At 36.9% G+C, this 16,032-nt stretch overlaps 1 long non-coding RNA gene across 1 annotated transcript; it reads left to right on the top strand.

Moving 5' to 3' along the window:
* The first annotated feature begins 2,761 nt into the window (after nucleotides 1–2,761).
* Nucleotides 2,762–14,156, top strand: LOC117284623. Its single transcript, XR_004515718.1, has 3 exons — nucleotides 2,762–2,842; nucleotides 10,405–10,525; nucleotides 14,083–14,156. It is a non-coding gene; the product is annotated as an uncharacterized LOC117284623 (long non-coding RNA).
* Nucleotides 14,157–16,032: the final 1,876 nt, after the last annotated feature.

The raw sequence follows: 16,032 nt of genomic DNA, 5'->3' as shown, positions 1-16,032 counted from the left end.
TGAGAACTAACTTAATTCTCCAGAATATTCAGTGTAAACTTTTAGTTTTCTTCCTTAGCTTGCGTATCAGACAGTGTATTTGTGAAACATTTTAAAATCCAGGCATGTTAGGTTTATCTTGACAGTAATCTGAGACACAGAATTCAGCTTCAAAAAAGGCATGAATTATGGCCAGATCTTCTAAATAGATCACAGACAGATTTATAGCAAAACATTACTTGCACAAGAAGAATATAACATGGGCAATCATAGTAGACTCCAATTATTCACAGTTTATACATTTAAAAGGGGTAATACCCTAAATGAGGCACAATATTCCAATAATAATGTGGTACAAAGTATGTTTGAGGGGAAACTTTAAATGCCTATTATCATTTATTTAATAAATTCCTGTATGACATAATTTTTTAATTTTTTTTCCTCAACCTTAGTACTGTTAAAAATTTGAACCAGATAATTCTTTGTTGTTCATGGTGCTTTTGTTGTGTCTAAGATGTTTAGCACTATCCCTGGTTTCTGTTCCCTAGATGCCCATAGCACTCAGCCCAGTGGTGACAATCAAAAATCTCTCCAGATGCTGCCAAAGTGCCGTGTGGGGCAAAATTTATTGTGATTAAGAACCATGACTCAGGGTGTTGTGTTGCTAAATATTCATTCAGTTCCTGGTCACATCAGGTCTAGCCACTTAGTTTCCAGCTGTTTTCTTTTGTACTTAAGGTTCTTCTGTCAGTTATACTTTTTTCCACATCTGAGTTATTTGTTTCTTTTAAAATCTATTTTATGCTGCTAATGTCACAATGGGTAAAGGAAAAGAAGTTTATTTTGGGTTCACAGTTCTGGTCCAAGCTTGAGGGGCCACATCTGGTGATCCCTTTTATTCCTTGCAAAGTCCTGTGGTGGGGCGAGGCCTCACATGAGAGACAGAGATGCAGAGTCCCAGTCAAATTGACTTTTAGAGCAGGCCCACTCTAGAGACAACCTGTTAACCCCCCAGTAATCCATTACTTGTTCACATGAATTAATCCATTTTATGAGCGCAAAGCTTTAATCACCTCTTAAAGGTTCTACTTCTTGATATTCGTGGTGGAGATTAAATTTCAACATGAATTTCAATGGGGACAAGCCATATTTAAGCCATAGTATTTTCTAAATGTGTACATTTTTTTCTTTCTACTTTTGATTTCATTTTATACGAAATTTACCAGTTTTACCAGAGTCATTTGAAATTCAGCCTATCTTTACAGAACACACCTGCAGTATACTGTACATACATAATAATTTACTTATTTTCAATACTTTTATTACCAGCACAAGTAAAGATAAGAACTATGTTATATTGTAGGGTTAATTCTTGTGAAACACAGCTTGGAAAGTTTCTCTAAATTGATAATATGTCACTAATAACAGCCCTTTGAGTGCAACATCGATATCAGTAATTTGCCTTGTTGATACTGGTGTGGCCCCAAACCTGCTTTTCTGAATGTCTTTAAAATTGTTTTGTGAGATAAGAAAAAGGTGTTGATTAAAATCAGAAGAGATCACCCCTTTACTTACTCTTTGTTGAAGGAAAATAATTTGGTTGATCACAGTTTCTTGATATAGTCACACTATTTGCTTGCCAGTGATTGAGTGGAACCATTCTAGAATTACACAGGGAGGTGATGAATATATAAGCTATGCAATCTTGTGAAAATGCAGTAAGCTGAGAGTGGCCTGACAATGGATTTGTAGATTAGGGGAAATGAGATGTGACACTTTAAAGTTTTAAAATATTTTTCAGTACTGAGGCTTGAACTCAAGGCCTTTGTACTGAGCCATATCCCTAAGAATTAAGATATATCATATAGAGGTACAAATTCCCAGTGATGAATGTGGTCATAATGCATACTTAAAATGTACCAGTAAAGTCAATTTTTTAAAAAGGCAGCCGCTATTTGGTCCCCCTATGAAATTAATGCTTTTTTCCATTAATTTGAAACATTCTTCTTTCTTTCTAGATCTTTTATTTTCTCTTTCTTGATTTTCAAAATTAGGTATTTCTTTTCTTCTGACTGCTTCCATTCTCCATATCTTGCTATTTACTGGAGTAGATCATGATCGCTATTCTGCGAGGATAGAAAATGATGTGACAGCAATTAAATAATCCTTATGCCCTTCAAATCATAACTTGCAAATGGGCAGAAGCATTTTTGTGTCAAACTATTCGAATTTGAGAGCAAAAACTAATTAATGTTGCTCATCTTTATTTAGTAATTATAATAAATTCAATTCCTAAAATTAGAAGCACTTATTCTCCTCTTCTTTGAAAGAGAGTGAAGCGGGCTGGGGATTTGGCTCAGTGGTTCTGCCGCCTGCCTAGCAAGCGCAAAGACCCGAGTTCAATCCCCAGTACCAAAAAAGAAAAAAAGAAAATAAGCGAAGGGTTAGGGATAGAAGGAAGTAGTGAGTTTGCTGGGGGGGTTGTAATAAATCAAGATACCTATGAATAATTAAGCATGTGTCATATAGTTTATGAAGAATATATGAAATATTCCATTTACATTTTAAAGACACCCTTCTTATAGTTAATATAACTGGGTACCTTCTTATACATTTCAATGTTGACATAATTGATATTTCTAGAATTTGCATGGGAAGATGCAATTTGTCTTCATTAAAATCCTCTGCTTCGTATCATAAGCATTCACCACAGAGCTTCTCCCCCAAAATGTCCACCTTTTAACCCTGAAACTTATGAATGTATTATTTCTTGCAGGCAAAAAACAGAAGTTGAGGTAGAAGAAAGAAGCAAGTTCGCTAATCATCTTGGCCTTAAATTGGAAGATTATTCTGGATTATCTGGGTGAGTCCAATGTAATCACGTGAGTCTCTAACCATAAAAATGAGAAGCAGAAGAGAATCAGTGTCAGAGTGGTATGATGAGGAGGATTTGACCCGCGATTGCTGGACTGCAATATGGAAGGGGACCATGTACTCACTTTATTGCAGAAAGATTTGAGTGGCTATGATTTAGATGAATGTCCCCCAAAGGTCTATGTTTAAAGGCTTGGTTTTTAGGGTGGTACTTACAGAAGACAGTGGGTCTTCTGGGAGGCAGGGCCTCACACAGGGTCTTTAGGTCTTTGGGGTATGCCATGGGATTAAATGGGATTCTGTGACCCTGGACCTTTCTTCTTTATTTCTTTGCCTTTTCATGAGTGGAGCAGTTTGTTCCATCACATACTCTTGCTGCCATGATGTACTGCCCCAATCTTAGAGTAGAACTTCCAGAACTGCTAGCCAAAATAAATAATGTCTCTCGATAAGTTAATTCTCTTTGGTATTTTGTTATAGTAATGGGAATCTGACTAATATATTAATAATAGATAAAAACTGGTCACTTCCAGTAAAAAAGTACCTTGCAATATGACTTTATGATACTTTACATAGTAGAATCTATGTTATAGCCCCTTTATTGCAGAGTGGCCTGCAATAAATTCTTTTGTCAAAAGAATGAAGCAATAGTGCCAATTCTGATTTTAGGCCTCATGAAGATTTGGGCATTTCCATACTTTCTTAGATACCTGCCTCTTCCTGAAATAAGTCTGACCAACTTGAATAGGGATCATATACCATGTTTGTTAATGTCCTTTCATGAACTGATGAGGCCAACACACAGAGGTCTGCTTGAATGTGTGTCATTTGCTTTGCTCTTACCCATCAAGGCTTGAGAACTGTGCATTTTCCCAAAACTAAGATCTTCTGGCTCATTGTCAGTCAAGTCGTGCCAGAGCTTCTAGCCAATAAAAGCATATAGGGAAAATAAATTTGTCATAGGAAAAGTACAGGAAAGTGATCACTTTCAGGCAGTGCTACAGTAAGAACACTGTTAGGCTGCATTTCACAAATGTTAAAAACTAAATGCCTTGCCAAATATCTTTTTAAACTATGTGTGTGTGTTAATTAAAACACAAGCATTTTTATATACTTCCAGCCTGCAGTGAGGCCTAAATTCAGTTCTACAGCAAAACCCATAGAGATTTACAAGACCTATTTGCCTGGGAACCAAGATGGATATTTGTGAACACTTTTTGCACACATGACTCAAGCATGTTTTTGCTAACCAGCTCCCAGGTGTGAGGAGTGGGGAGAAGTGGGGATTGAATTTCAGTAAAACATAGCAGGTACAGTGGTGGTCCCAGAGAAACACCTCCCTTTAATTCACAGAGTACCAGGTCACTTCATTGTTTTCTTTAGCACTTGTACCTTCCTTACAGCTTCAAATACGTACTACATGAAAAGTGTTTTTAGAAGACTGAACGATGGCTGGTAGAAACCCAACTGGCTGGGAACGGAGGTTCCTGTCTTTGTTTTTTTCTCTAGAGTATAGCATAATAGTGATGATGCTTCCCTTCTTTTTGGCTCAGAAATTACTTAGCAATACATATAAAAAGACAAAAGGAGAGCAAGGCAGTCTACAAAATATTGATATTCTAGTTATTTGAGTATTTTTTTAAAGACCTCATAGTCTATATGCATTTGTCAGGTTCAGAGTAAATTTGGTTTCCTGGAGACATAGAATGCAGAAGGAATAGAATTTGAAATGTCTTTCCGATACCATATATACCATGAAAAGAGTTTCTGATGTTGCTATAATAAGGATGTGACCATTTGTGGGCTCATATGTCGAAGCCATGAGAAACAGCTTCCTGAGGTCAGTGAGGCAGTGGCAACATGCAAAGAAGTGTCACCTACATGTCAGTGCTGAAAAGGGCAATGACCTGTACATAAAGCCCAGTCTTCAACCAGTTACAAGAATTCCTTCTCCACTTTCCTATTCCCCAAATCACTTGTTCTTTTGTTATCTCTGCATCCTCTCTTTTCCCTAGCAAGGTGGCCATTAGTGTTTGTTTTCACTAGATTACTATCTGGATCAACACTTTAGATTTGAGAATAGGAGATACACAGTGTGTTTTGCCATAACCCACGTATCTCCTTACGGAAGGATATGTTTATTACTGACTATTCCAGAAGAGGAACATGATTTAGGAATTACTGTTATGTTTGTCCTGGGAGGTACTTGTTGGAATGAAAAAAATCCCACACAAAGAGATTAGGCACGAGTTGAGCTCTGAAGTTGCAATGTTCTGTTTCCTTTTATTTATTTCTTTTAAAGAAATTTCTCAGATTTTTCTCTTGCATTGACCCCAGATAGAATTTTGAGAACTAATTTTTTTCAGCTGCATCCACACTTAGGTTTTAAATTGCTTTTGTTTCCTAATTCTGTGGTCACTCAGATTATTTATTGGTGGTTCAAAAGGTGTCATATAGCAGCAAAGTTATTTACTTTATATACATAATTACTAACACACACAACATATGCACATGTACACACTCACATAAATTTGTGTCCAAGTGGATTTTTAAGCGACTGGAAGAGAATCTAAAGTTGCTGTATTGTAGATAAACTTGTTTTGACAATTCCTTTATCAAGAATTTTAAAAAATCCTATAGTAGATGAAACCTGATATTCTTTGCTTAAAAGTATTCTGTGTTGCAAAAGAATTTTCAGCTCTTTCTAAAATTTACATTTGTATTTCAATTCAGGATTTATAGAAACTTCGTAGTTCACCTTCACTGGTTTACATGATAATATTCTATGGATTAGAAGCAAGAGTGCAAAGCAAAGCTGGGGTCCAGAGTATGAGCTTAGGTCTTGCCTCTAAATTGTTACCACTGATTTTAAACTTGATCTGAAATATAAGGATTAAAAATTTTCATATTTATGAAAAGTTTTGGGGATCATATATTTATAATTTGAATTAGGTTTTAAGCAATTTTAGAGATGTTGCTATTTAAGAGAAATCAATGGTGAATCTTTCCCCCACTTTGGAAATAATTATCTTGGAATTCATTTTGGGTATACATCCAGACCTTCATGCATTGTTGGCTTGAGTGCCTAAGTTTTAGTCCAGCTGTGTTAGTGTTAACAAAATACCTTGAACTAGATAATATGTAAACGATAGAAGTTTATTGCTCACAGTTCTGGAGACTGAAAAGTCCCAGATGAAGGCACCAGCAGGTTTGATGTTTTGCTTCAAAGATGGCACTTTTTTGTTTTTAATCTTTGTTTTATTTTAAATTGATAGATACTGGCACTTTTAAAAAAATGTATACTCACATGGCAGAAGAGGGTAAGAGTGCTTGCTTGCACCTCACTTTATAAGAGTAGTAATTCCATTCTTGGGGGTGGAGGCCCTCGACTTAATCACTTCCTAAAAGCCTCACCTCTTAACACTGTCACATTGGGTGTGAGATTCCAACATATGAACTTGAGTTAGGGTTAGAACATTCAGAACACAACAGCCATATACATCATTTATGCAGACTCTTTGCTTTTTGTCTAATATCCACATCATGAATTCCCTATTATTACAATAACTACAATATTCCAAAATTATCTCTAAAACTTTTACACCAAAGTGCACTTAGTGATAGAGAACGTGAACACTGCATATCTTCCCTAAAGAAGTGTGGGCCTTAGCCCAAAGTAGACCAAATCATATTCAAGCTTTCTTCAACTGCTTTATGTTAAATATTAATGTAACATTTTCACTATGGTTTATAATTGTTTTAATTTAAACTGTTTTAAATTTATTACCATGTATAAAATTAGTGCCATATTTATGTTCCATTCTGGTATACCCAACATGACTCTAAAGCAGCAAACAAGAGTCATATTCTTCTACCATTCATTCTTAACATACTTAGCAGGTATTCTTTTAGTGCTTACTGGCCAACACCATGGAGGGTGCTAGACATCGAGAATATATAACATTTTTTTCAATTAATTAAAAATGTAGTATGGAAAGGACAAAGGTGAGCCTATAACTGTAAAAAGTATATCTGTCAATCCCCGGAACTGAAAAAAAAAAAAAAAGGGATATCTGTGCTTTGGTAATTGTGAATAGAATATGGTCAGAGCCCCAAGGCAGGAGCCAAGGAGTATTAAGAAAATTCCATAGGGCAGGCCTCATCTATACGTGAAATACACTGAAAGCTGAGATGTTTACTGGAGGAGGAGGAGAAAGGGCATTCTAGAAAGGTAAAGTAGTAAGAAAAGACACAAAGGTGTGAAAGGCATGTTCAGTGTTTCTGGTTCTTTGGAGTACTATGATGAAGAGAGATAAAGTTAGAGTTGTAGAGAAGCCAGATGGTACTGGGCTGTACATGCCATATTTCAACAGGTATTTTATCTTGTGGAATGTCTAGGACCCCAGAAAGAGTTCTAGGCAAAGATCTGGTGTGATCAATTTAGCATTAGAGTGGATCATCATTTGAATAAAGCAAAACTTGAACTATGGCAAGAGTACAGGGTTAGTTAGCTATGGCAAGCGTTCGGGTGCAAAGTGACAACAACCAATAACCTACACCATACAAATGGACAGTGACAAAGGGACTTACACCAGGAGATATTACTGAGAATTTTCAGGACTTTATTATCAATTTGATGGAATAGCTTACAAGAGAAGATCAAAGAAAAGGAAGGATAAAAAATGATTCCCCAATTTTTTACTTGAAGGATGGCAAATAGTGCCCTTAATTTAGATACAGAATAGTAGAGAAAGATCATTTTTCTTTATTTTTTTATTGATCTTGGATTCAACACAAACAACCAATGAGCTTCTCCACTGTGGGCAGCAGGAAGCCAGGGCATAGTGGTTGTGAGTCAGACCTCTTGATTCATACATGACAAGTGGATTTCTGTTCAGCCTTCTGACACGGAAATCTGTGAGTGCCTGGCTGACTGAAGTACCTGAAAGCATGTAAGATTTTCTACCTCTGTTTTTGGTCACCCACCAGTTGAAGCTTTCGGGGTTTTACTCTACTCAAACATTTCCAGCTTCTCCTAACTCAGTGCCAAACTGTTAATGCAGCACCTTGGCCATTTTCCTCTCTCCTTTTCTGTGTAAGCATAGAGTCACCAAGTGGCCCAGCTGTCTCTAAACAGTAGTGACACTTCAGCTGGTAAGCTGACTGGACACACTTCCATAAATTCAGTGGATAAGGAATTAGTAAACCAAATAAAAATAGTCATGTGCTTACTTTTGAGACAGTAAGCAGAATGAGCTTCATGTTTATATTAATTCTTATTTTCTAAGTCTTCTATGGTAAATGTTAACCATGTAGTGGTCTCTTGGAGCTGAGGAACCTTGCATAAAGGGACCTCCCAATCTTTTAAAGGAACTGCTAGTAAAGTATTCAGCCTTTATCCACGAGGAAAAAATTAGCTTTATTATTCTCATCAGGAAACATATCTTCTTTGGACCCAGAGGGAGATATTATCTGTTTTACTTAGGTCTGTTTAGATGACTCTAAGAAAGTTTTATAGATTGGATAGAAATTTATTTCACTCTTCTAGAGGCTAGAAGTGTGTGATCATGGTGTTGATCAAAGCCTAAGAACATGGGCAGAAATGAAGACAAGTTATTTGACAGTATGTAACACCCATGGCTTCTAGTCCATTTCCTAATAGAGTTCTTGTTCCTGTCTGAAACCTGAAGCAAACACCATGTTTGTGTTTGTGTCTAAATTCCTATTCAGTATTCTGGTCTGAGCTCCCACCAGAATTATCGTTTAAGATCTGCTTACAGCCTTCTAAGCTTTCTGCAGCCCAATTCGCCAAATGTTTCCAAACTCATCCCACAAACAAGTTAGCCAATTCCAAAGGTTTCTAAACCACATGGACAGGTACAGTCATAGGAATGGCCTCACTCTAAAAAATCTAGAAGAGCAGAATTTATTATTTTTAATAGTTAGGCCTTAAGATGGGAGAGTCCATAATGCCTGTTTGTGTACCAGAGGGCCAGAGGATCCACTAGATGTTCATCTCAAAAAGGTGGAAACCTCAGAACAAGAGGGATTGAGGATACAGTGTCAGCCCAAGATTGAAGGCCTAGAGAATTCCTGGAGAATTGCTAGTATGAGTCTGCTTTGGAAGGCTGAAGAAATTGGAGTCTAATATCCACAGACAATGGCAGCAATAAAAGACACAGCTGCTTAAGATAACTGGAATTTCCAAAAAAAAAAAATGGAATTAAAAAAAAAAAAAAAAAAAAAAAAAAGAAGCAGCAAACTTCCTCTTTCTTTCCCTATTATTTCACCTGGATGCAAACCCATTGTATGGTGCCACCCACAACCATGGTAGGTTCTCACTCCTTAATTTTCTGGCCCACATGCCAGTCATCTCTAGAAATACCCCACAGACATACCCAGAAACGTACTTTATTAATCTGCTAGGTGTTTATTAATCCAGTCAAATTGACATATCATGACTGTTACAGATAGTGTTAAGAAATTTGAATGCAGCAGTATGAAATTTGTCAGGGGGCTAATGAAGGAAATAAAACACGTAGATAAGTTTTTAAAGTGCTTACCTGGAAAGGAGAAAGGTGAATTTAAAAATTCACAAAACAAAAAAAATTTTTTTAAGATGGAAGATAATTGCAAGGAAGTATGGCTAAGGGAAAATGCAATATATAGGAGAAGGAACTAATTGCTAGAGAAGCATCCTACTCTGGCAAGGAAGAGATATTAGTTTCCTATGGCTAGCACAACAATTACCAAAAACATGGTGGCTTAAAACTATTTTTTTCACAATTCTGGGGGCCAGAAGTCTGGAATTAAAGCATCAGCAGGGACATACTCCCTGAAACTCTGGGCAGTGGGGGAAACTCCTTCCTTGCCTCTTCTAGTTGTGGGTGGTGCTGGAATACCTCAACTTAACATGTGATCATTTCCATTTTTGCTTCACTCTTGTATTGCCTTCTCTGCATCTGTGTCCTCTCCTCTTCTGTATGTTTCATATCTCCTTCTACTTTTCCTCTGTATGGACACCTATTATTGAACTTAAGGCCCACTGATGCAATCCAGGATGCTCTCCTCATCTCAAGATCCTTACCTTAATCACATCTACCAAGGTCTTTTTTTCCAAACAAGGTAACATTTTCAGGTTTTGGGAATTAAGGTGTGGATATATATTTTTCAGTACTATCATTCAACCCACTATAGAAGGAATCAAGAGTAGAGCCAAAGGGATGAGCATGGACTTAGAGAAGATGTAGAGCCCACTCCAGACTAGGGAAAGGAGTATACAAAAATTGGAGTTGGAGGCCAGAGACCAAAAGAGTTCTCATCTGGGAACTTCTTTTTTTTTTTTTTTTTAACTCATTGAGTTTATTGGTACGTTTTAGGTATACAGTACAGTTACATTCATGATTGGGATCTTGTTACCTTTACATGACAGGTCTTGGTTCTCATTTTTTCCCCATACCCATGCCCTCCCTTCACCCCCTCCTCCCTTCCCTATTTACAAAAACTTTAGTTTCATTTTCTCTGGGAACTTCTTATTTCTCTGTAAAACAGGTGGCGTGATCCATCTGTCCAGAGGAAAGACAGTGAACATATATAGGACTGAATGTAGGAGAAAAGAAGATAAAACACTGCACAAGTCATGTGTGTGGGAAGGCAAGGCGATAAAGAGCAGGTATATCTTACATATTGGTATATCTTACATTTATAAATTTTATCATACTTTTGTAAATCTATGCTTGTTGTTTTCTTCAAAAATGTGCAATAAAAGAAAACAACTATAATAATAAACAAAACAGCAAAGTAAAACAACTGGCCATAAAGATGAAATAGCAGCTTACTTACTTAGTCTAGACTAGCCTGGCACATTTTCATTGTGAAACCAAGGGAAACGTGGATGGTGAGTAATACACACCAGAATTAATGTGGGAGAGAAGGGAATGAAAGCCTTCAGTCATTGGGAGCTCCATGGGGAGTAGGGCAATTTGAGCTGAATTTTCTTTGGCTTCTGATCTGAAGTTTGTCTAGAAAAGGCTTTTCGAGGAAATGAGAGAAATGCCAAGAAGGGGTGTGTGCTAGATGTGGGGTAGATAAGGCTCTGTACATACTGTACTTGTCCAAATGATCAAACCATAGGGACAGATTTCAGTGTGTAACTGTAGCCTTATTATCACTTTAAAAAATTAATATGGAGTATTTATTGAGCGCTAGCCATGTGTGGGCTTCCATGTTGCCCCAAGTCCAGATTTGGTAGAAATAATACCAGTATTTATCTAAGTGACTCCAGTGAAAAAATCTGATTTTTACTTTTCCCACTATGTACCACCAAACCCATATGCAAATATCCCAATGTTATTAGAAGAGATCAGACATTATTCTGATACCCTTCATATCTAAGCCAGTGAATTTAAAAACGGTTTTGCTATTTGCATTAATGGAACAAAGATAAGAGATGAAGACTTTTGTTTTCTGAATCCATGATATTCATTTGGTTTTTCAAATTACAAACTAAAGTGATGTGGATTACACATCATGGATACAGTTGCTAGATTTCCCACTATGTATATGCATGTATTCCTCAGGTACCAAGAGCCAAGAGATTGGCTACATATATCACAGTAGAGCTGCTCAAGCTTTAAGGTGCAGTTGAATTTCATGGAAATCTTGTTAAATGCAGATTCTATAGATTTGGGGTGAATCCTGAGAGTTTGCATTCTAACAAGCTGACAGTGATGGTCGAAAACCTGTGCACTTTTAGTATCAAGGTATTATATTGCCTAGATAACATGTAGAATACAAACAGAGGATTAAAAAAGTATATGTATGTAAGCCAGCAGCTGCACCATCAGAAAGAAATAATAGAGCCACATGTGGTGGTGCATGCCTGTAATCCTACCACTCAGGACACTGAGGCAAGACCATGGCTGTGAGTTTGAGGCCAGTCTGGGTTGCATAGTGAGTTCAAGATCAGCCTGAAATACATGACAAGACTATGTCTCAAAAAAACAAAATACATAAAATAGATAATAAATGATAGTATGCAGGAAATATTTCACTTATCTTTTGAGAAGATTCACATTTTTTCAGTCACTTGGTAAGTTTTCATGTTGGCCATTCCCACTTAGCATTTTAGCATTCTCTGTATTGATTCAACAATTAAAAATAGCCACATTATTTATGCTAAAACTAGTGAGAAATTTGTGATGAGGTTAAATGTGTTTGATAAATGCATCCCTGAGAATGTACAAGAGTTTGTTTTAAATATAATTATTCCTTATGAAGGAAGTAGATAATTCTTGAGAAAAATAAAGCTTTTTATTTTTGTAGTCAGAATTTCAGTAGCAATTTTGATGATACATCTATTGAGATTTATTAAACTACTTGTGGATTTAGCTATTTGAGGAAAGTATTGGTTCCTTATTTAGCATCCACTTCCTCTTTTTTGCCATCAGAAACCCAATTTTGTAACAGTATCCAATATCATGGAGCCATGTGCCTTGGGATAACTAATGCCTGTCCAGCTCTAACAGAGGGCTTTTTGGGGGGCAATTTTCATTTCTTTTGCAAGAGATGGCTTAGGTATGAGATGTGGAAGCTTCCAGGGATCTTCTAGGATGTGTTTTCTCTGTTTCTGAGAGAAAGTGTATCACCTGCAATGAGCCTGAGACTAAACTCAACAACAGTGGAGAGATAAATGGAATTGATAGCACCATTAAACTAGGACACACCTAACACTATAACCCTCTCTACTTCTGGACTTCTTGCCATGTACAATAATTTATTTTATTTTTATTACTTTGATTTGAGTTCTCCATTACCAACAATTGAAAAAATTTTTCTTCTAGCTTTGTGCCAAATAAAATTGCAAAGGAGGATCATAATGCACTGGAAATTTATAAACCATTTTATTAATGTTATATAAATGCCCTTTGATTATATTGCAACAACCGGTTACATTGATTTTCCTCTGCTAAGTGAATAAATAAATTTTTTTTGAATGCATATTTTTAAAAATTATCATTTGAAGATCAATTTTCAAATTATACTGATAAATTTTAGAGCTAAGTAAGCTTTCCAAAAATATTTTTTTCCATTTGTGAGAATTTTTTGGGCTTCTGATAAGTAGTTCTGCCTTATTTGGGATGCTTCTCCCATTACCAGGTATGTTTAAGAAAACAAGTTGGGGCTGGGGATACAGTATAGCTCATTGATAGAACATTTGCCTCACTTGTGCAAGACCCTGGGTTTGATCCCCAGCGTTGCTAACAAATAAAGAAAAAAAAAAGTCACCACCCATTCTTTTTGCACACAGAGCACACATCACCAGAGTGGAAACTATGCAAACATGAAAAACCAAAACACACATTGCAGTTCAAGCTGAGGCAATGCTTTTGACATTGGTTTCTCCCAAAAGTAAGTGGTTTGAATTTATTGGCCAATTTTTTGTTAAAACTCTATTTGTGATTGTTGCAAGACATCAATCTGTACATCTTGACTGCTGAGCTTGATGCTGTGTGAAGCAGAGGGACAAAGAAAGAATGACTTCTTTATGATACCATATGGCAAAATCCAAGAGCCATTTACTATAGAAGCTTCTTATACATGGTTGTCGACAGCGGGTGTCTGGAGAAATTTTTGCAAACATTTTCAAGCATACTGTTACTGCAATTGGCAAGAAACAGTAAAGTTTTGAATGTGGAGGGTTGAACCAGAAAGAAGAATAAAATGCAAAATGACAGTGAAAGAGAAGGAAAATGTCCCCATGTCCCAGCCCACCAACTTGTTTGAGTGTTCAGAAAGTATATAACTCCATTGGAAGATTCTCAACCTGACATATCCCACATGGAAGAGAAAGCCTGTATTATGCTCAAACCACTGCATTACTTAAGTCTCCTTTCTCAATAGAGAATGCGTACAAGTGACTGGTTCACATCAGTTGGGAGTTTAATTAAGCCACTCACCACTGGCATGCCAAAGCTGAGAATGAAATATATTGGGGGAAATATACATGTGGAGAAGTTTTACATGAGAGTTTTACGTCCCATGCTTAATGTCAGATGCATTTATAATTGTATTTTTGCACACTGGATAAAGATACTGTATGTATCTTGTTCAAGGAGTGAATGAGTAGGATCTATAATCAAAGCCCATTTGCTAGGACTGATGAGATGTGTTTTTTAGCTCCTGTAAAGACATTTATTTTCTCTCTCTCTCTCTCTCTCTCTTTTATAGATGTGGTCTCTTTATGTTACCTAGGTTTGTCTTAAACTTCCAGTCCTCCTGCTGGGACTATAGAAGAATGCCACAACACCTGGCTCCAGAAAGCTACTTTCTTTAAGCCATGTGCTCTCCTTGGTAAGGGTATTGAGGTGCGACCTTCAGTAATTTGCCAAAGCACACAACATTTTAAAAAAAATTATCCATGGTTGTGGGATGCTTTTTCTAATTTGTCTACATAGAAAGCACACTTCTTCCCTATCTAGAGAACACATCTTTTTCCTATATAGAGACCTTACCTTTTACCTACTTTGCCAAAAGACATATGTGAGCTAGCACCTGCCTAGTTTAAGAGGTATAATTGAGTCTCTGTTTCCAACTTTGGACCATAGACAAGGCCAAAATAGAAGACTAACCATTCAGGTACTGTTCTGTAGGGCAGATTGCTCTTATGTATTGAGAACATTTATTCTTAAGGTACATTGGGTAATTGTAATATTCTAAGAACTGGTGACAAAGGAGTGGCAGGCAGGAGGAAAGAACAGGTGGAATATGTAATCCTACACTTCTACTGCCACCAAATGTTCCCTGGTCTTGCTGGCTTTAGGAATGCAAAGTGAAAGTGAGCAGAGTTGATGGGGAACGTTTTTTTCATTTTATTACACATTTTATGTGTAATACAAGTTTATTAATGATTAGAGAAGAAGTGGATACAAAACTGAAAGCAAAAGCAAATCTCAAACATAGCTTTTTTTCTGCTTCTACCTCCTCTTTCTTCTTAAGGTTTTAACAGGAGCAGTTGTAAGGCAGTATAAATTATAGCTTCACCCAGCAGGAGATAGCAGCTCATCATCACTGTTCCAAGGAGATGACAAGACTGTTTTTTTGGCAGCTATGATTATAAACAAAAAAGTTTTGAAACTCATTTATTTATTATCTTGTTTTGTCAATATTAAGAGAAAAAACATATTCCAATTATTTGCTGTTGGGAGCCATTCTATATAATTTTCAGGGAAAATCATTTCATAGTTAAATTATTATTAGCCTTCTTGCCTACAGGTCTGCTATGACATGCTGAAATATAACTCCATTTTTGCCTCCAGTTACAACTGAGACCTCTGTGGTCCCATGATACTGTGGCACCTAAGGGAAAGATCACATCAGCTGAAGACATTCTGGTTCCTTGAGAACTGAGTAATAGGAGAAAGGTTTTACCTGGAGAGGGTCAAATTTGTTATTGGCTTAACTCATCCCACCTACTGTTCTAAGAACGTTTTGCTCGTCTCACCATCCTAATCAACCTAAGCTCCTCATTGACCTAAGATCCTCATCAGCATAAGATCCTCATTGGCATAGAATTACTGCCACTCTCCAAAACACCTGATACTTCTTCCAATTATAAGATCCTTGTCAATTTAGGATTATGACCACCCTCCAAGTCATCTGTTACTCCCTATGAACCCAGTAAGCAGTGTAAACTCGGGGTACCTACATCTTTGCTGCCCAGAGCAGCACTGATCAGGCCCAAAGCCCAGCTTCTCTCTAAGTCTTGTTTCCTGTCTTTATTTGATTTGCCTTGTGCTGTCATGGCTCACAGGAGACCAGGACTCACTGCTGGGCTTCTAGCAACATCCCATTTCCTGTTCCCTAAAATTTGCCTCCCTTTTCTTATGAAAAGATTGTATAGTTTAACCCATGGCAGTTGCAACTCCTAGAAAAATATTTTTTCTTATTGCATTGGCATTATGCTTGGCAATGCAACCCACTTTGGCCAATCACCTTTGTCAGATATGATAAAAGATAGTAAATTGTTTGCTATGGCATTCTTTTTCATCTACCATGAGGCCTGCATGTGCCAAGCAGAGATTCTTTTGCCAGCTTAGGTCTGAGAAGGAAAAGACATTGCAGTGGAGGTATAGCCTACTGTATCTACATGTAACATGAGTGCTAAATAAGCTTTTATTT

The sequence above is a fragment of the Fukomys damarensis genome, unplaced genomic scaffold (genome assembly GCF_012274545.1).
Source record: "Fukomys damarensis isolate Sample0158 unplaced genomic scaffold, DMR_v1.0_HiC HiC_scaffold_38, whole genome shotgun sequence".
Lineage (NCBI taxonomy): Eukaryota > Metazoa > Chordata > Mammalia > Rodentia > Bathyergidae > Fukomys > Fukomys damarensis.
Note: the sequence above shows the minus strand (reverse complement) of the source record. Positions and strands in the feature narration are given on the sequence as shown.